Below are 21,672 nucleotides of genomic sequence, written 5' to 3' on the forward strand. Positions count from 1 at the left end.
TCCTTTTCAATCCCTCCCCATTGCGCCGAGATTTTAGTTCCTCACTAACGGCTCTTGCTGAAGATCTAATATTTTCCTTAACACTCTTCTTGAATTTCTTTCCCGACCCAGAGTCCTGTAGTGTGGAGGCAGCAAAATTTGATGCAGCAGGTACAAGATATTTTCTGGCAAGGGGTAGTGCAGAACGAAATAGCCTAGCAAACCAGCTATCAAGACCAAAGCCAGACATTGTAGTACGCCCTTTGTAGTAGTCCAATCCATTGCCTATTTGACGTGGACTCAAAGCACCAACATAGCAATCGATATCGGGACAGACAAATGGAATTCGCCTTTTGTTATTGCTAGAGGATCATCCAATTCACTTCTTAGTGTTAACTGACAGAGTTCCAAATACGAAGTGTTTACAGGAACATACTGAAGATGCTTTATATTATAGTGATGAACAACTTCATGAGTTGTTTTTCGTTCAAGAACACGTAGGAGGGGGACATTTGAATGACCGACTCTCGACGTTTCCACAAAGGATGCATAGAGAAATATGCAAGAGTCCAACACAAAACCGGTTGGAACATTGGACAACTAAACTAGCGTAATACCGTACATGATGCAAGAATTTTCCCCAATGGTCGTATCCTGTTTATAGTCGAGAGCGATCCGTGGATAGCCGCTGGCGAAATTAATGCCATCGTAAACAGGGGTTGTAATGTACGTCCACTCGAACTCCGAGGCATACGTAGTAGTGAATTTATCAATTTTTCTATTGATTGTATGACACAAATCTCCCATATTACCATATTCAATATATTTCAGTTTTACATGAAGAGATTCGCTAGCTTTAAGTGTTTTAACCAAGTCATAGTCGATACAGCCCAATCCATTCATAGTACAGTCAAATGGTATAGTTCTAATATCATACACACGATCGTTTCTCAGGATTTCATAGGTATTTTTGAGAATATAGTCGACAAGACCCACTTCATATTCACCGTCAAATTTGACGGCAGGGGAGAGTTTTGTCCAAAAATCACTTGCCGTATTCAAGTCATTGTAGAGAGGATCAGAAACGTTGGACATGAAAGTTACATATAAATCATGGGGCATTGTCAATATCTTCAACACCGATCCAAGAATCAAAATCCGAGTTGTATCCTAGCCACCAAACAAGTAACTGTTTCTTACCCCTTTGAATACTTATCTTTAAAATCTTTTCAATTTAATAGATTTTACTAGCCTTTTTAACTTTTTGCAGTTGATAGTCGTAAAAGCCACCGAGAATGTCTTCATCGTTGGTATCACGCAGACGATAAGTTATGGGTTTAGTGTCTAGGATTTTTGCCACTTTAAAAAATTCGGTGGACCACAAGTAATTCCCTTTTTCAAAAACATTAGTTGTTCTATTAATTCGAACAGTATCACCAACATTGAATTTATTTTTCTTCTTGAAAATCGTTTCATTGGAATACTGTTTAAGAAAGGTGTCAATTGTATCATGATCAGAAAGATGAACTTCCGTTGGGGTTGAGTTGGACAATGATCGATGAGGTCGTTGATTATAAATCAACATGATTTTATCTAGATCAGGAATAAAAGCCGGTGTATTTTTCAATGTACAATATCTTGAAATTAAAAGTCGAATAGTTCTTATCAATCGTTCGGCTAACGCAGCCTTTATAGGACTATCACTATGATAGAGCTGTTTATTATATTTCACTATTACTTTTGCAACTTGAGGATTAAAGAATTCGCATCTGCAATCCAACTGAATTTTTTTATATGAATCCTGTTCAAAATTACCTTCTATTGCCTGGAAAATATCAGAACATCTCTTCGAGCGTAATGGAATTGCATATGCATATTGACTATAGAAACTGATTGCAAGTAGAATGTATTTTTACGGCGTATTATGACGTCTTTAAAGTTCATCTAGAGCCAAGAGATCTGTTTGCATTATATGCAATGGGTAAAATACTTTCGTTTTTCGATATTGATTGGTATGAAGTATTTGATTTCTATGCAGAGTGTAACTTGATTCATTTTGTAGATAGTCTTGTACACTTTTAGTGTGAACACCAGTTACTTCGGAAAGGGTGGTGGGGGAACTTAAACTCCCCGCCTAACCAATATTTTCATAAACACCTTTCAGAACTTCAACCATTTTGAACTTAAACACGTTGTATAACGTCCGCTACCTTTTTGTATACCGGCTGTTGGTGGTGATGGTGGCGGTAATGGTAACGTTGACTTGATAGGACTTCGCTTTTGTCTATCAGTGGTGAGCTATCAGCGGTGTGCTAGTATTTTACAAAACTGACTTAAAATCTTCTTCTTCTTCATATTTTAATGGTGTCAATTGTGTCAATTTTGTTGATGATGCAGGTCCATTTAATTTTTTTAGAATTTTTCAATTGCTAATAAGACTTTCGGGGAAGTTTAATGTATTTAGAAAGTTGTATTGATGAGTGTCAAATGATAATAGCCCTTTACAATTTGTAACCATATAATAGATTAAATCAAGTAGGCTGTAGCTCTTGCCCTGAATTATAATCCCTTCCCCTTTTCTCTCAACTTGAATATGACCTTGACCACTTTCCAAGATATAGGTTAGGAGTCGTGATATTTGTTAACGATATTAGCGGGGCCATAGATTTCCAATTTTCAATATAATTTAATTCAATTCCTCCTTCTTTAATTGTGTTCCGGCAGCAGCAGCTGCAGATTCTTGAGGAGATGATTCTCTTTTGAGATCAGAAGCAGCAGCATCGGCAGTAGGCTTCGATCGATAGGACCTGTGTTTGTCCACTTAGCGAAGTGAATCTTGAAGTAAAAGTAGTGTTTTATTGTGCTCAATATTCTCGTTGTCGAGGAATTGACATAGATTATTCTCAAAGTGTTCCATGGGTCAGAGGGCGAGTTCTATTAGGGTCAATTTATAAGGTTTTGCCATTCTCTAGAGAAAACTGTTTACAAGTCCTGCAATTATTGGCAGTAAAAGTGTGAAAAAGCTACCACCCGCCTTAAGAAGTCGTTTCCTTTTAAAATCTTTCCTTTCTTTTTAGAGGCCAATGTAAGCACAATGGAACAATGTTGCTTTGCCTGTTTCTTAACTATTTCTGGCAGTTGAACATTACCCTCGGTCAAATTTAAGCAAAGTTCAGATATTAGATTAATGAAATCGTTGTCAATACCATGTATGAGTATTGCTTTCCTAAGCGAAGGTTTTGAAGTGCTTAGAACTGAAAACAAATGTGTTTTTTCATGTAGTTTCTTCAGTGTCAGGATAGCGACTAATAGGTCTTTTTAGTGTTCACAGGGATATATACTGTAATTTCACTGTCAAAAATATCTGTGACTACACACGGATCCTCGGGTGTATTTTGATTAAGATCCAATAGGATATAACCGTGGGGTTTATTAGTTGCCTGATTGTATGCCGAGAGCAGAAATTTAGGGGCACCTGGATAGATTTGTTTATTGAGGGTTATTCGCGAGGTAGAATCACGAACAACTCTGTAGATGATATAGTAGGTGCAGTTCAAAGCAAGTGTTCGCATACATTTGCTCTGATGAAAGAGATTGTGTAGAACCAGAGTAACGGAAATCTGTTCATGATGAGAGCGAACAGTGAACAATTGCAGCATTTGCTGAGACCATTGTTCAATAGATTCAGCCAGATCGTCAATGATCAGCCAAGAGCGTCAATGATCAGCCAAGAGTTTGCTTCAATAATGCTGAAAACATGAAGTCCCTGTATGAATTGTATCTGCACCAATCCCATGGTGGTGGCAGCAATTGCTTTTATTTTATCTTATGACTCCTGCCAAACACTGTAACACTAATAGATTTTTTTTGGCTTTTCCACAAATATTTGACTATAATTTTTAATTATTTTATTTGAGAGCGTTGTTTTGCTTGACATTGAGGGTCCAGATAGAAAGGAACTGAACGGTTTTTTAAATTGATACATGTTCCCTTCAACAGTTTACCTGGACAACTAACTGTAGACCATAATTGTCTAATGACTAAATAATTTCCCTATTACTACTCTGTTCAAGAAGAAGAAGAAGACAAATAAAGAATAATATTTTATGTTATTATATGCATAAAAAAAGTAACAATACTTAAAAAAAAGCAAATTAAACATGAAAAAATCAATGTTTTTTAAATTTATTTATAAAAAAAATCCAGAATTTATATTTGTACACAGAGAAAAAACACTTATATAAATACACTTTTGTTATAGAGAATAAATACAACATTACACTAAAGCACTTGAAAAAATATCACTTTTTTTTTAATGAAACATTTACAAAAAAAAAATCTGCTCTAAGTAAAAAAAGATAACTTTAATAGTGGCGGTGCGCCCCCCGCGCTGGCGGCCGGCCCCCCCCCCCGGGCCGCGAGCCCCCCCCCCCCAAAGGTTTTAGGAAATAATTTACAGGACTTTATTTAAACCGAGACTTTCCGAAGGAATTAATCATTTGGCCCAGTCTGAAGTTATATAGAATTCAGGAAGATGGGTAGTCACACCATCTTGGCAAACTGAGATCTTGTTAGAGCTGTTAATTACGACAATTTACTATATATTTACAATAAGGTACTAGTTTTCGAGCCAAAGAATTGCAACCACTTTGGCTCGTGGACTAATATTTTGAACAATAAAATTCCTATAGATGTCCATGTTGAGATTCTTATCCACATAGCGCGTGGGTACTCCTTTGCAACGTCTCTTGATTTCCTCGTCGTGTGTCTGTATAATGTACACCTTCGGACTTACAAACACACCACGGGAAATCATGTCGCTTCCCGTTTCTGATTTAAAAAATAAAAGCTGATTTGGCGCCCGACGTTTCACTAGCTCTGGGTAAAGACCACCCCAATTAGTGTACTCCATCCGTGAGCTGATAATTTCACCGTGCATCAAATCATCAATTAGATTTGGGGTTTTTACTTTTAACAGTAGAGACTCCATGTTCCCGTAGCAGACTTCTACTTGCCCCCTTTCCGGCCACTGTACCCTAGCCACATTTTAGGAGAATTCTAAAATGATCTTGTTAAAGATCTCCAAGATGGCAGTGCCTGCAGCAATATTTTTATTCAGGACAATGCGTCTTTTTTTCCTATTCAATAGTACCATGTCTGGGCCAATGATTGTAAAGGAAGTGTAATTTGGATCGGCAATAATTCAAGCACAATGTTCGGGATCGGTCAAGACATCACAACGATTCCTATTACGATCGCTCTCACACATTTTACCGAAAGCCGAATTCAAAATGAGTTTATACATTTCTTTTTCAGCCTTCGTCTGTGCTTCAGATCGTTTCTTGACAAAAGTGTCAACAAATGTTTTCAGATATGGTTTTTGGCTAAACTGGAGTGCTCTATGAACCTTTGTGACGTTGAAACCGTTGTTGCACATCCATTTTAAAGCTACATGATGTACAACTATGTTTTTTTCGGCAGAAGATTTGCATTAAGTTTTGATTTTGAAGGTGACCAATGCGATCCGTCTTCATTGAATAAATACCTAATGCGAGGGCTCAAACAGCCCTTAGTCAGAGGTCTATTGACACATGAGACAATAAAATCCCTTACTGGATCGTGAAGTGCGACTGGTATCTCTACATCAATTTCAAAAAACTATCCAACCGGCCCATTCTCTTTAACCAAGTCAATGTTGGAGAAACGGAGAGCTTGAGGGTCATTGAGCCATTTATAGTCACCGCAAGGTAGCACATAATGAGACATGGCCGAGGGGGAGAGAGAATTCAAATCAAGGAAAACTGCGTCCGATATTGTCCCAGTCCTCTCTCCTGTTGGATCATTTTCCCAAATACAATCCCCGTGAGAAGCAAAATCCCCCTTCGTTGAACTTCCAGTGAACAGATGCTTATCAATGTCTGTGATTAATCCAATACGTTTACCATTAATTTTAAGAATGAGGTCCATCATTAGAGGAGGAGATGAAAATTAAGAGCCCAAATCAAGATTAAATTCCTCATAGATTTTGTCCGTATTTTTACACGTAATGTCAAACAGAGTTAAGACGTCACTCGAAAAATACAGCTTGCAGTAGTCAAACCTATTTTTACACCCTCCCTCTGCCCACACTTTTTTAACAAATGTGTATTCCTCGGGGATGCAACTACGATCATGTAGACTATCATAAAACGATTCAATCCGAGGATTAGATTCCTCGGCGACTGTCGACATGGAACAATAATAGTCATAAGGATATATGCCCTTGACGGTCAAAAAATCATATAAATCATTTGGAAAATGTTGCTTGAGAAGGGGGAAAGCGTTGCAACCTTCATCGTTTTTTTGTACCTGAATTCATTCACTGTCTGATTTAGGGAAAAAACTATATGAACCTAAAAAGTAAATGTTTTTCATTCGCTAAACTCCGTCTTCAAAAAATCTCCACATAAATTCACCAACTCGTGGGATTTAACCAGATGTAGGAATGATATTGTAGGTAAATCTGTCTATCACCCATGCATGAACCACTGTTCCATTTCTTTGAAGATGCGCCAATGCTGGTAGCACATACTTCAGATCGTAGTTAGAGTTAAGTATAAAACCGGAAGAAAAGTTGTGGTTTAATTTTTAAATTACATGAATTGTGAGCCCACCCCCGAAAGTTACTCTTTCCCGTTGAATTGGGATCAATAAGGTGGTCGTGATCCTGCACCGCGTCTTTTGGGGCAAGGGCACCTCTACAAACCAGGCAAATCGTCCCCTTTTCTAGCGCCAGTTGCTCTTTATCTGATAATGTCATTGGATGTTGATGTGACGCAATCGTGAAATTGCGCCGTTTGCTGTTTTTATTAAAGATACCAATAACTTTTCCATGCTGCCCTCCTCATCCATAGGCAAAAAAAACTCTTCCAGCTGCATTTTATTGTTGGAATCGCGACGTGCGTGTGCGTAGGAACACGCAACTAGTTTGTATTCCTTGACTATATTTGGCCTTGATGGGTCTGATACCTCAACCAGTCTTGTTTCACAATCTAAAGATATTTTATCAACTTGTAGCAGGGAGTTTTAGAAATTTTTAAGTTGTAAAATATCTTTGCTTTCTGTCGGCATTTAAACTTGTTGATTGCCATGAATTTTGGAATGGTTCTTGTAATCTGAGAATTTTTACTCAGATCTAAAGGGGGAAAGGTGCAAGTGGCACTAGAAATGTTCCCCTTTCTGAGGGCCTTGAGATAGAAGTCGACTTATTGCTGTAACGGGGAAAAAATTACCATAGGAATTTACATCTTTGGGAGGCTCATAAATAACCCATACCCAATTTTTAACATTTTTCACCATCGGTGTCCTCACTGAATACAAAACCCCCTTTTTATTTGGTTTCTTTCCCCCATGTACAAATTCTTTGTCGTACTGGAGAACAACCACCCCCACCCCCATATTTGAATGTGCTTTTTCGAATATGGTTATTTCTTTCAAGGACACCGGATATTTCTCCATTAAACAATCAAAATTTACCTTAGAGAAATTTTCCCCACTGATATGAGAAAGACCGTCGAGATTTTATCTTGTTAAATCTTTGTTTAATTTTTTATGGGCTGATGCTAAAAACGCATATTTAAAGCATTGCAGCCCTGTTTCAAATATAAAACCCTGACACCATCCTCTAGATGTCAAATATGGGTGGCATGTTATTTTTTTACCCCCCGCCCCTCTGCGAATAAAGTTTTTTTTTAAATCTAATGATATCCAGATACCTGTGTTCAATGTATAAAATTGTGGAAAAACATCCCCTCTCGTTACAAGTTTCCAAAGTCGAAATTAGTTTATTTACCCAGTTAAAAAAGTTGCTCTCAAATTCATTTAGACCTGGGTAAAAAGTCTGGTTGCCAGTTGAAAATGAAAATAAAAAATATCCCCAGATATCCCCTTTTGTAAATAAACTTTTTGATTAACTGATGCTTTAACTCCCCCTTGACCCCCTAATATCTGAATCTGAATCTCAATTTGCGCTCGAATTCTGTCGATGAAGCTATGGAGAACATTCACAGGGTCTGTTAAATAATGCCCTCGTCAACCGCGTTGTCCTCGGGAGGGTCAAAATCTGCCCTATATGTTTGCAATTGACTTGGAACAGACTCTAACAAATAAAATTCAAGTAGTTCCGGGGATGTGACACTATCTTCATGCCCTGCACCTATTTTCACAGAATCCAATTCACTAATAGTAAAGTTTTCACCAAAAATGCCCCTAAAAAAGTTAGGCCCAACAACTTGAATAAGACTGTCCATTTCTTCAGCTGTAAATTGAAAATCCAGGGGGATATCAAATAACAAACCTTCACTAACATCATCATCCGGCGAGAGGGGACAATTACCCATGATACTTTGAAATCCCATGCCAGGGAAGGTAGAAGTTTTACAGCTTCCCCCTGAAACTAGAAAATGAATGGATTAAGTTTTTTTTTTCTTTGACGAAAGTTTTATCAAAATTATAACACACTTTTCTTTTTTTTTCTTTTTTGATCAAATAATTTTTTTTTTCTTAATTGGATTAGAATTTATCAAACAAACGCATAATAATTTACAAATTTTTGCTTATAGCATTATTTACAAAACAATGCATAATAAATTACAAATTTTGTTAATAACACACATACACACGCGCACATGCATGCACACACACACGCACACACACACACGACACACACACACACACACACACACACACACACACACACACACACACACACACACACACACACACACACACACAGACACAAACACACACACAAACACACACACACACACATATACAGACACAAACAGACAAAAAAACACAAAAAAAGACAAAAAAACACTCACAAACCAACAAACTAACAATCACTCATACAATCCCACACACACAAACACACAAACACACACCAACACGAACACACACACACGCGCTGAAATATTCTTACAGGTTGAAATTGAGTTTCTAACCCCTTAGCCTATATCCCATTAGCCTATAACGTGCTGCGAAAACAGCGACAGATAGAAATGCGCTGTGGAAACAATTTATGCGATTTTTCCTGTGTTAATATCTCTCTTCTTCTAAGATAAAAACATCCGGTTATTTGAAACCCCACTTTGTAGCGAGCGATTAACATTCAAATTATACCTGACGGATTAATATTCAACCATCCCGATGGGTTATTTTGATAAAAGGATTAAAATACGCACAAAGCTAAGTGCAAAAAAATATCCCAGTTTAAAAATGGTTGTTCAATTGTCAACTGTGAAATAGTGATTTGTTTATATAGAGTTTATTTAAATAAATAATTGGATTTTTGCATTAGAAAACATCTTGCTTAAAAGAGAAATTAGAGGTAAGGTTTATAAATCTATAGAAAGTATGATAAACTATTTGCTACTTCTGTGTTATAATCACTCTTTTATATACTGTTAATTTGGTTAATGGTAATGAAATAGGATTATTATAGAATAGTTTAGAAACAAATTTAAGTTTTACTCATCAAAAGTTACGTGCTTGAGAAAATTTGCCTTATTTTTGAAAAAACGGAAAGAAAAAAAATATATACATTTACAAATTCTGACTGCACTTATACATCTGAATTCCCTGGCAAAGCATGAAGATGAGTGTCCTCCGAATCTTGATTGGATGAGATTGACGCATTATGAGAATCTATCGATTCTCTCTTCATTTTTCTACCAGGTTGCAGAACTTTGTGCTAAGCTGCAACTTGCTTGAGAGGCTCATGGATGGTCCATCGAACGTGTATTGGAGCTAGCATATCTGATGACTGATGGTCTTGCAGCTTGCATCGATGTGATAGCACCTCATCTTGATCTCTGTTTGGATGGGGGATAATAGCATAACTACACCTCACCATTCTTAAAAATAAGGAAAAATTAGTAATGAAACATTAAAAAAGAAAAGCTTTTAAATTAAAATTTAATAAAATTCTTAGTTTGAAGTGTAGGATGATTTCAAAAACATCCCCCCTATTCTATTTAAGCTGATAACGAAAGATCATTTGAAAAACGCGATCGGTAAATAAAATTTTACCCACAGTAAATGTAAATGTGGTTCAATTTAAGCTTATAAACAAAGCTCATGTAAAAAACACGATGGGTAAATGACATTTTTTTTTTGAATAAAAAGAACTGTTTCAAGACATTTAAAATCGTAATCAAAGGAGAGGGGAGGAGAGATTTCATTTAAATGGAAAAAAATAGCATACTTTGCGTTTACTATCGAATATATTCATTATATTTTAAGATTTTGTATTGTTGGAGGGGAGGGGGGCTAAGTCCCCCCTGAAATTTGAATTTACTAGTAAAACGATTTTTTTTTATGCAAAGCTTTTAAAACTTATTCACCTAAATTAAGAAATACTTAAAATCACAGAAAAAAGGAAGAAAAAGTCTCCTGGACATAGCCTAAACTAAAAATTATTGAGTATATAAATGGTTCTTCCTCTAGCCTATATATCACCCTATACGCTTAAGTTTTTTTTAGCATTTTCAAAAGAGATATCTATTCTACCCCTCTTTTTTGAATATTTACTAAAATTGAAATACATGGACTGTTTAATATTTAAAAGAAGGAAGCTTTTTAAAAGAGCTAACAGCACGGTGAAAAAAAAGCGTAAGTAAGGAAATTCTTCCTTAACTTAATGACGAGACAAAAAAAATACATTTCTTTTTATTATAATAATTAGAAAATTTTACTCACCAGAAGTCGCTTAGAATATTCCATATCTGTGTAAATGATTGCAAAAATATTGATACTGGTAGAATGAATGAACTATTCAAACTGTAGAAAATTCTAATCTGAAACCTGAATATATACAAAAAAAATTGATATATATTGACAGCTAAACAAGACATACCGGTTTTCTATAGCACAGGAAGGAACGTAAAGGCCCCAAATCCATAGGTACATGCTCTGGAAAGGTGCCATGGAACGTAAAGGCCCAGAAACTTATAGTTGACCCAGAAACTTGTCTGCTTGGCCCAGAAACATGTCTGGTTGGCCTGGAAACTTGTCTGGTAGGTTTTGTATAATTCCATATTCAATTGACAACAATAGCAATAATCAGTCTAGTAATCTGCCATGGAAAGGTGCCAGGGAATGTAAAGGCCGCAAATAACACAGGATGGAACATAACCTACGCAAAATGGTACTTAGATAACTACTGGGACCGTCATCAGAAGTAAAAGTAAACTAAAACAACTTAAAACAATAGTTTATATACGAAATAAAATAAAACTACATATTGTTTAATTCTCAAATTCTTTTCAAAACAAAGGCGGAAGCTAGCCTCTTTGACCTTCTTGGATTCCGTTCATTAGCGTTCAATGATCAAAGAGACATTATCGAACAAAATAAAATGGTCTGGAAAATTGAAAATATGTTTAGAAAGGGCTGAAGCAAATCCTCAGACTTAGAATCTTGCTTTAAAGCCGAATAAGTTTAAAGTCTTGGAAGAAAAAGAAGTTTTTGTCCCATAGCCTGAACAATTAAACGAAACAAAGGTTCGGAGATATGTCTTTCATAATGAGAAAAGACAAGCAAAGGCAAAAGAAGAAGTTTTGTTCCACCACCTGAAAATTTAAAAGAAACAAAAATGGTCGTTAAAGCCTTTCATACCTTGGAAAATCAAAAATCTGGACTAGATAAATCGTTGGAAGTAAAAGAAGTTTTTGTCCCACCAACTGAATAATTAAAAGAAACAAAGGTTTGGCGATATGTCTTTCAGAATGATAAAAGACAAGCAAAGGCAAAAGAATAAGATTTTGTGCCACCACCTGAACATTTAAAAGAAACAAAGATGGTTGTTAATGCCTTCCATATCTTGTAAAATCAAAAACCTGGACTAGATTAATCGTTTGAAGAAAAAGAAGTTTTTGTCCCACAGCCTGAACAATTAAAAGAAAAAAAGTTGGTCGTTAATGCCTTTCATACCTTGTAAAATCAAAAACCTGGACTAGATAAATCGTTGGAAGAAAAAGAAGTTTTTGTTCCACCACTTGAACAATTAAAAGAAACAAAAGTTCAGCGATATGTCTTTCATAGCAAAAGCAAAAGAAGAAGTTTTGTCCCACCCCCTGAACATTTAAAAGAAACAAAGATGGTCGTTAATGCCTTTAATATCTTATAAAATCAAAAACCTTGACTAGATAAATCGTTTAAGAAAAAGAAATTGTTGTCCCACAGCCTGAACAATTAAAAGAAACAAAGGTTCGGCGATATGTCTTTCATAATGACAAAAGACAAGCAAAGGCAAAAGAAGAAGTTTTTGTCCAACCACCTGAACAATTAAAAGAAACAAAGTTGGTTGTCAACACCTTCCACAACTTGTAAAGTAAAACACCCGAACTTTATAATCTGTTGGAAGAGAAAGAAATTTTCGACTCGCCACCTGGACAATTAAAAGAAATACATCTTTACCTATATATTGTTCATAACAACAATAGATAATCCCAGACAAGAGTCAAAGGTGCAATAAAAAAAAAATTTTAAAACAGAAATACTTCTAATTTAAGGTCCATTTGGACATCATGACATCAAGAAAGGGCTCGAATTATCTGCGTTTAGAAGACAAGTGACAGTGAAAATCTATTTATAGAAGCCTGCCCCATGCTCCATACCTTTGTTAAAAAAACGAACCAAACAAATTGAAAATGATAGCGATGATGATTGGGTTTTCGATTTTGACATGGATAAGGTCATCAAAACCTACCATACCTTTGAAAATTAAAAAATATGGACTTGATAAATCGTTGGAAGAAAAAGAAGTTTTTGTCCCATAGCCTGAACAATTAAAAGAAGCAAAGGTTCGGCGATATTTCTTTCATAATGACAAAAAACAAGCAAAGGCAAAAGAAGAAGTTTTTATCCCACCACCTGAAAATCTAAAAGAAACAAAAATGGTCGTCAATGCCTTCCATGCCCTGTAAAATCAAAAACCTGGACTAGATAAATCGTTGGAAGAAAAAAAAATTTTGTCCCACCACCTGAACAATTAAAAGAAACGAAGGTTCAGCGATATGTCTTTCATAATGACAAAAGACAAGCAAAGGCAAAAGAAGAAGCTTTTGTCGCACCACCTGAACATTTAAAAGAAACAAAGATGGTCGTTAATGCCTTCCATATCTTGTAAAATCAATAACCTAGACTAGATAAATCGTTTGAAGAAAAAGAAGCTTTTGTCCCACAGCCCGAACAATTAAAAGAAACAAAGATTTGGCGATATGTCTTTCGTAATGACAAAAGACAAGCAAAGGCAAGAAGAAGTTTTTGGCCCAAGACCTGAACAATTAAAAGAAACAAAGGTGGTCCTTAATGCCTTCCATACCTTGTAAAATCAAAAACCTGGACTAGATAACTTGTTTGAAGAAAAAGAAGTTTTTCTTCCACCATTTTAACAATTAAAAGAAACAAAGGCTCAGCGATATGTCTTTCATTATGACAAAAGACAAGCAAAGGCAAAAGAAGAAGTTTTTGTCCCACCAACTGAACATTTAAAAGAAACAAAGAGGGTCGTTAATGCATTCAATATCTTGTAAAATTAAAAACCTGGACTAGATAAATCGTTCGAAGAAAAAGAATTTTTTGTCCCACAGCCTGAACAATTAAAAAAAAGACAAAGGCTCGGCGATATGTCTTTCATAATTACAAAAGACAAGCAAAGGCAAAAGAAGAAGTTTTTGGCCCACCACCTGAACAATTAAAAGAAACAAAGCTGGTCGTCAATGTCTTTCATACCTTGTTAAGTCAAAAACCTTGTCTAGATGAATCGTTGGAAGAAAAAGAATTTTTGTCCCACCACCTGAACAATTAAAAGAAACAAAGGTTCGGCGATGCCGAGACAAAAACTAAATTTGCAATAAAAAAAAGTAATTTTACAAAGGAACCAATTCTAATTTAAGGTCCTTTTGGACGTTATGAAATCAAGAAAAGACTAAAACTATATGTTTGTAAAAGCCACGTGACAATAAGAATCTCCATATAGAAGCTGGCCGCGTGCCATATACCGTTTTTAAAAGAAACAGAGACTCGACGATGTACAAATCATAATGACGAAACACAAGTCGAAGCCTAACGAAACAAACAAATTGAATATGATAATGATGATGATTGGGTTTTGGATTTTGACATGGGTAAAGTCATCGATACTTACCATACTTTTGAAAATCAAGAATATAGACTGGATAAATCATTAGAAGAAAGAGAAATTTTTTTCCCACCACCTGAACAATTAAAAGAAACAAGGGTTCGGCAATATGTCTTTCATAATGACAAAAGACAAGCAAAGGCAAAAGAAGCTTTTGTCCCACCACCTGAACATTTAAAAGAAATAAGGATGGTCGTTAATGCCTTCCATATCTTGTAAAATCAAAAACCTAGACTAGATAAATTGTTTGAAGAAAAAGAAGCTTTTGTCCCACAGCCCGAACAATTAAAAGATACAAAGATTTGGCGATATGTCTTTCGTAATGACAAAAGACAAGCCAAGGCAACATTAGGGTTTTTGTCCCACCACCTGAACAATTAAAAGAAACAAATTTGGTCGTCAATGCCTTCCATACCTTGTAAAATCAAAAACCTGGACTAGATAAATCGGTGGAAGAAAAAGAAGTTTTTGTCCCACCACCTGAATAATTGAAAGAAACAAAGGTTCGGCGATATGTCTTTCATAATGACAAAAGACCAGCCGAGGGAAAAGGGAAAGGTGAAATAAAAAAAAAATCCAATTTTACAAACGCACCACTTCTAATTTAAGGTCGATTTGGACGTCATGTCATCAAGAAAAGGCTCAAATTTCTCCGTTTAGAAGACAAGTGACAGTGAGAATCTATATATAGAAGCCTGCCGCATGCCGAGTGCCGGGGACCGGCGGCTTTGCCGCCGGGCTCTCGGTACTTATATTACTATATTATATTACTCAATTATGTTTGAGCTTTTATTCTTCAATTCATTTTAAGTCAGTTGACGTTTGTCATTGCTGTAAATATTTGATGTCTAGTGTTGGTCCCAACCAACACCAACCGGCATATATGCGTGCCGTAATGTGTTACTAGTTCAACAAGATTCACATGATACAACAAAAGTCATATGATAACTATCAGTTTCTTGGAGAACCCACCAGACTCCAAAGGAGATCATTACCATTAATGGAATATTTTGAATAAAATTAATTATTACAGGGCGAATTGTCGAGAAATTATTATTAGTTTTTTTTTGCTATAATATCTCTAATCCAAAATTAGTATTTTCATAAACAATTATATGCGGGAGATTTGTATTGGCCTACGTTGAAAACTAAACGCAGTTCTTATACCCACTATTAAAGCAACAGACCTGTTCTTCGGGATTTTTTTAAATTCTAGTTTTTCAAGACTGCTTTTTCTGTCCAAATTAATTAAACTGGTCTTCTTGCAGGTATGTGAGAATTAATTTTTCCGGAGGGCTAAATTTATCAAGACATCAAATGAAAGCGGCTTATTTGAAAGTTAAACAGCGAAAATCTTGGAAATTTTGAGGTTTTGGAAAATAGGCAGAACTCTTGCCTTCCCCTAATACCTTAGTGCACACTTGCCTGTCTTTTTTCATCTGCAAATTAAAAAGAACACATTAAGATACTTACTTGTTATAGCGCCCACGCCAAAGAAGTGAAGCTAGGTTAATCCTAATGAAAAATACCAAAATATGATGAAAATATAATACCTTAGTAACCAAATTATGGAAAATACAACAGAGAACTGTGGAAATCAGGCCACTCAGAACACACTATATTAAATACCTAACCATATCTATATATTAAGTATTTAATTAAAATATACCTGCAAAGTAGTTGTTCTCCCTCAGGCTAAGCTGATTATCTCCGAGTGGACTCAGAAAACCGGTTTCATTACAGATCAAGAAGAAAGTATATTCGCTATAACACGCAAGTACCCATTTAGATATAATTATTATTAATGATTAGTCACAGCTGAACTTTTTTCCTCGATGAAGGGTTTGGTCAGGGCACAGGTGGGTGGTTATCTCAGTAGATCATGAAAATGTATCAGGCAAATTCAAAACAGTTCCTAAAAAAAGAAGGTTCTCTTTAAATTTCTACTCCAAGTACAATGTTGGTCGCTCCGATGATGGGAGTACAGTTTGTTTGTGTACAAACCTCCTTTGCCCAACCTATTCCAAAGTGTCAGGACGCTTCTAATTAAAATAATCCATAAAGAATTTGTGCAATAAATTCAAATTATCGTTAATTAAGGTAACCCTTTCCCCTTTGTATATTAAGTCTTTTACAACTTTCTGTGGAGATTGGAACCTTCACCACCACCCTGAAATTTCTCATCATTTTAATGTTTTTGTATAATATCTAATTTTCAGTACGATTGGCTTTTAAGTATCTTAAAGGGTCGCTCACTTTCAAAATCTCGTACATCTGGTGGCGTCCGCCACATGCGGTGAAAGTGAGCATTAAGCCCCTGTCTTACGCGAGAGGGCATTGGCTGACGAAAATCTGTATAGAATTATAAACGGATAAGCAGTGTGCTGGAAATGAGTCGTGCGTGTTGAACAATTGGCGCTCTGAGATGAAAAGCAAGTGGCGGGATGTGTGCAACCGCTGTCTCTTTCATTATTGTTATTGCGTTATTTCTAGACTGGCTTAAAACCCATTCACAATGAGATTTTACTAATACCGTGATTAGCTAGCACTGATTTGAGCCAATTAGAATTCTCATAAACTTTTTCATTAAATCAGAAAATTCTATGAAAAATCTGATAGGCTCAAGTTAGCGTTTGTTAAATCTTGCCGTTAGTGAAATCTCATTGTAAATACAACATTAAATTTTCTTTTGTCTTCTTGAACGAGGCATCGACAAAACTATTGATGATTGAAAAAACCACACATATAAGGATTTCCACAAGAATTTGTCGATAGAGCGAATACAGTTTTGATTGTAGGTCATTGAAAAGCTAAAGAAAGGCGATGCCGTTTTTCTGCTGGCTTGGATACATCTAGCTTATGTCTTTATTTTCAAACAATTGTTGATCGTATTTTCGTTTTTTTGTTTTTTGTTTTTTGTTTGATCATCTTTTTTCTCTGCATCTATATAACGCATATGTTTCTTGAAGATCATTTCCTCTCATTATTACTTAGTGTCTAGACTCATCAAAAAAGAGTATGTGCCCCGGGGAGTCGGCTGAAGGTTCTCGAAGACCTAAGCTATTAAGACTGTAATAATAATTCTTTAGTAAATACATGACCATAAAAATAAATGACCCTGATAAATTTATTTTTTGAAAAGTAAGTCACTAGGGATTTTGAATTAAAAAAATGAACTTTGTCGGCCCCAGCTTTTTGGGTTGAAGCATAGAAGGAAAAAAAACAGTTAAACTCTATTAATATTGTAGGAACAAACTGAACATATCATAAACATCCAAACATTTCCGGCCCTTAAACTGCCCTAGGATTTTTTACTCTGTCTGTACTACTCTCCTTCAGGGGCACCAACTGGAGCAGGGGGCGGGGTGACAGATGCCATCTAGATGTTAAAGGACACCTGTTTTGTATTTTCATTTTTGAAAACGCATCCCTCACCCTTCCATTTTGAAAAACATCATTGTTTATATCTTAATCTAGGAAAACTAAAAAAAAAAAACGTACCCCCCTTCCTCTCCCTAAATTTTTGTGAATTAACGCCGCGGTTTCCTTAGCTCATTATGGCCAAGGTCGTAAATGGCTATATACCTAATGCCTGCAACCTCTCGTGCATAGCTTGGATTTTTTTATATGGGGTTGGGAAAGCAATAAACTTAGTGGAAGAGAGGGGGGAGTTTAGCATAATTGAATAGTATATTGTTTGAACTGAGCTTTTCAGGATTTTCTAAATCCTCGTGTTTTAGGATTTTCTTAGGCATTTTTCTTTTTTGTGGATATCTCATAGCATTTACCAATTATATAAAACAGGTTCAATTACTTCTGGGCACTTGCCTTTTGAGAGGTCTATGGTGGAAGGAGACCCTGCGAAACAGCTAGGTCGATGATGTATTTGAGTAATCAGTAGTAGATGGCCCAAAGAATAATAATGTCAAGTATTAATTGCTCAAATTTAAAGATTTCTTCGAATTGTTTTAGAATTTTCAAAGTATTTTTCGAATTTAAACTTTTGTAAAGCTCTTTTTTATCCCTGCAAATCTCCTTCAATCCCTCTTATTCTTCGTATAGACATAGTTATCAGAATAGTATTGTTGTAAGCCTTTAAGCAAAAAATTTAGTTTTTTCTCTTTACTATTGTTTTTCCTTTTTTTTGTTACATCATAATCCCCAGTGGCTCCCTAATATTTCTTCTTAGAGGATTTAAAGCTGTCACTCTGTCTGAGTCATCTTAATCAACTCTCTCGAAACACATTCGATCCGCCCTTCAAAAAGGTTGTAGTGCTGACGGTGAGAGCACTCGTGGTAATAGTCGAGTAGCAGCGATAGCCAGAGCCCGTCAACATCCAAATACAATTTATATTTCACACGCAACCACGCCAGAAATAGTCTACCACTCCCCTAACAGAAACATTTGAACCAAAATCATCGAAACTTTCGAACCGAGGAAAGTCTCAGTTAATTTTCTTGTATACACATGTTTCGTATTTAGCTCCATTTTCAGAAGGAATAAGTAATAGAAGTTCACCGTACGATAGAACATATTCATAGGGGCTGCTGTTACAATGAGCAGAATAAGATAAATTAATTTGCAAATATTTATTTTTCCAAAGACAATTGAAAATAAATAAATAGTGATCCTAATGGTCAAAGTTGTTCTCATTTGTATCAAATGTTGCAAGAGGTAAACTCAATTAATGGATCCACCAAATTAAGTTATTTCCAGCCTTATCGAAATTCCTATTTAGTTCTTCCTCTTTTTTTCCACGGATCCTCCCTTTTTGAATGATTGTGTTGGGTGTACATTTTGTCCTAGGTACTTGGATAGTTGGGTAAGGTGAAGGCCTCATTTATGTGATCCTCTGTTCAAATTACTAATGTAGAAAAATAGTTTCTTTTTTAAACACCGAATTAAATATTACTACTACTACTAACAACTCACCGCAGCACCAAGCCGCCTGAGGCCAACACAGATACGCACGATCCTCCTCCACCCCAACCTATTCAAAGCCTCCCTTTTTACACCCGCCCACGAAGTTCCCATTTCCTTTAAATCTTTCTTTATGACGTCCTCCCACCCCATACGGGGTGGATTAAATATTAATATATCATATTAAACATAATATATTAATTTAATGTATTATGTTAACAACCGAGCAGAGGTTTATAGCCTTTCCTGAGTTCTAACTTCTAATATGCTGGTACAGCTTTGCTTTCATGCTTAGCTTTGCGTTTGCTAGTCAAATCAATTGCGCAATACATTCTATTTCGCAATCAAATCATAAGTACTGTACTAATATTATCACATCTTGGCACAAGTTTTAACGGTCAAATAAAATGTCATAATTAAATTGATAGAAACATAAGCACATGATTAATTATATACACACACAACCTTGTATAGATTGGATATGAGTGGAAATTTCTATTCCATAAGAAGTTAATATACCCACAGGAGAATTTAATGAAAATTCTTCTTGAAAAATCCTCTAATCCCCCAAAAAGCTTTGGTTTTCTCACAAAACTGTGAGCATTTGCATATAGATAGCAAGGCCGTACCCAGAGGGGGCGGGAGTAGGGGGATTTGAACCCCCCCCCCCCAAATGTTTGTTTGACTTGTAAAAACATAACAAAAATGGATATAAACAAATTTTGTATGCGTTTTTTGAGAGTTTTTTTTGTGTAAACGTCCCCCTCTCCCGAAGAAATCTGTGAGTAAAACACCCTCCGAAAAAAAAAATCCTGGTTACGGCCTTGATAGATAGATATGTGAGTATATAGATATTTGTAAGGGGGGAGGAGGTTGAAATTGCAGCTGTCTGAGTAACCTTCGCACAAATAATAGTTCAAAACTGGGCATAAACACTGAGCTCTTATGAGTCTATGGGCCGGTGTGCATAAACAGGCTCAGTTTACTAATCATCTAATTTCATATTTATTTTGGTTTATTTTGTTTTGCTTGTATTTCAAGCGTTTTTGGCCTGTTATTAGTCTATTGATTTGTTTCCCTAGTTCCCAAGCTGTCGGAAAATATTTCCTGTTGTTTGAAAAGACTCATTTTGTTTTCCTGCCAATGTAAAACATAATCCCAGGTATTATTTGTAACTCTTTGCATTCCTTTTACCCTTGTTTCGTCCTGGAAATAGATTTGCTTCAAAAAAATAATTACTATTAAAAATAATCCTTATAAAATCGAAACTTAGGATTTGCTCATTCGAGCAAGAGAGACAAAATATAGGATTGTTATTGGTCGAAAGCCACTATTGCGCAGCAACTAAACTATTTTTGAGATCAGGGCTAGTAAATCGAGGTCAGTTAGTAATTCTACCTGGTGAGGGATGGACAACAATAATAAAAGGGAAATATGGGAAGGATGTAAGTACAACCAAAATTTCAAAGTACATAGATATATTTAAAAAAAAGCGGATAGTAGCACACTTGGAGACGATTCAATTACTTACATAGATATATGGTGAACGCTGTAGCAGGGGCGGATCCAGGATTTTTTTTAGGGGGGGGAATATGTCGATCCAATACACTTGCGTTAAGAGCAACTTTAATTAACGCAAACTTGCTTTATTAAGTAAATTACACTACTTTAGACTACGTTCGGGGGCGCGCCCCCCCCTCATTCCCTGGATCCGCCACTGCACTCTACTTGTTGTCTTTTTATGCTCTTTTCAAATAAAATAATCATTTCTCTTGCAAATACAATTTAAAACCCTAGGTACAAGTCTAGAATTAAAGCTGCTGAGAAGGAAATATGTAAAGAAAACAATTCTTACTTTATAATATGTAGAATAATTGTAGTTTAGACATATCGGATGCAGCACCAATTTGCTTTACCCCCCTCCCCATCCCAAATAACATATTTTCGATTTGATTCTCGTTTTTTTTTTATTTCGTCACAATTGATTCTATTTACAGGTGCATTGGTCGAAACCAGAGTGACGCATTGCAAAATTCACGGGGAATGTATGGTTTTGGGATATATATTTACGAATAAGGGGGGGGGGGGTCCATTGGTAAAGTAAAGTGGAGCCGCAGTCGAAATGTATTATTTATCATGCATTCTTTATATTCTTTGTTAAAATGAATTTGCTGAATTCTTCGCTCGTGAAAGCCACTCTTTCTAAGTGCTTTTAGTGGAATTGTTGGAATTAGGTTTAACTTTACGGTCCATTTAAGACGGATTTGCGAGTTAGGTTGGATTTACGAACGAAACGATTGTCATATTTGGAACGAGCACAAAAAGGGGCATCAAATAGTGTGTCCACCTTGTCCTCACCAGTGGCGGATCCAGGGGAGGGGCTAGGGGGCGTGCGCCCCCTAAAATAGTCTGAAGTAGTGCTATTTACTTAAATAACAAAAGTTTGCGTTAATTAAACTTGCTCCTAACGCAAGTTTGTCGGATCAACTTATTTTGCGCCCCCCTAAAATAATCATGGATCCGCCACTGGTCCCTACATAAGTATTGGAATTGTCTCCAAGTATACCAAACAAAATTTCGAAATTCTGTA

The 21,672-nt window shown here is 36.0% G+C and overlaps 1 protein-coding gene across 3 annotated transcripts in view; it reads left to right on the plus strand.

Annotated features, from left to right (window-relative positions):
* Positions 1-21,672, plus strand: part of LOC148955750 (organic cation transporter protein-like) — a 147,152-nt gene that overhangs the window by 37,986 nt on the left and 87,494 nt on the right. Inside the window, exon 1 of one of the 3 annotated variants that reach the window (XM_089104057.1) lies at positions 20,493-20,527. The exons of the other annotated variants lie outside the window; for them this stretch is intronic. The gene's annotated coding sequence lies outside the window, so the exon portion shown is untranslated. Of the gene's footprint in view, positions 1-20,492; positions 20,528-21,672 lie in introns of those variants that run through there. 3 annotated transcript variants of the gene reach the window in all.

Source organism: Artemia sp. Qi Xiang Cuo, chromosome 2 (assembly GCF_049724085.1).
Source record: "Artemia sp. Qi Xiang Cuo chromosome 2, ASM4972408v1, whole genome shotgun sequence".
Taxonomy (NCBI): domain Eukaryota; kingdom Metazoa; phylum Arthropoda; class Branchiopoda; order Anostraca; family Artemiidae; genus Artemia; species Artemia sp. Qi Xiang Cuo.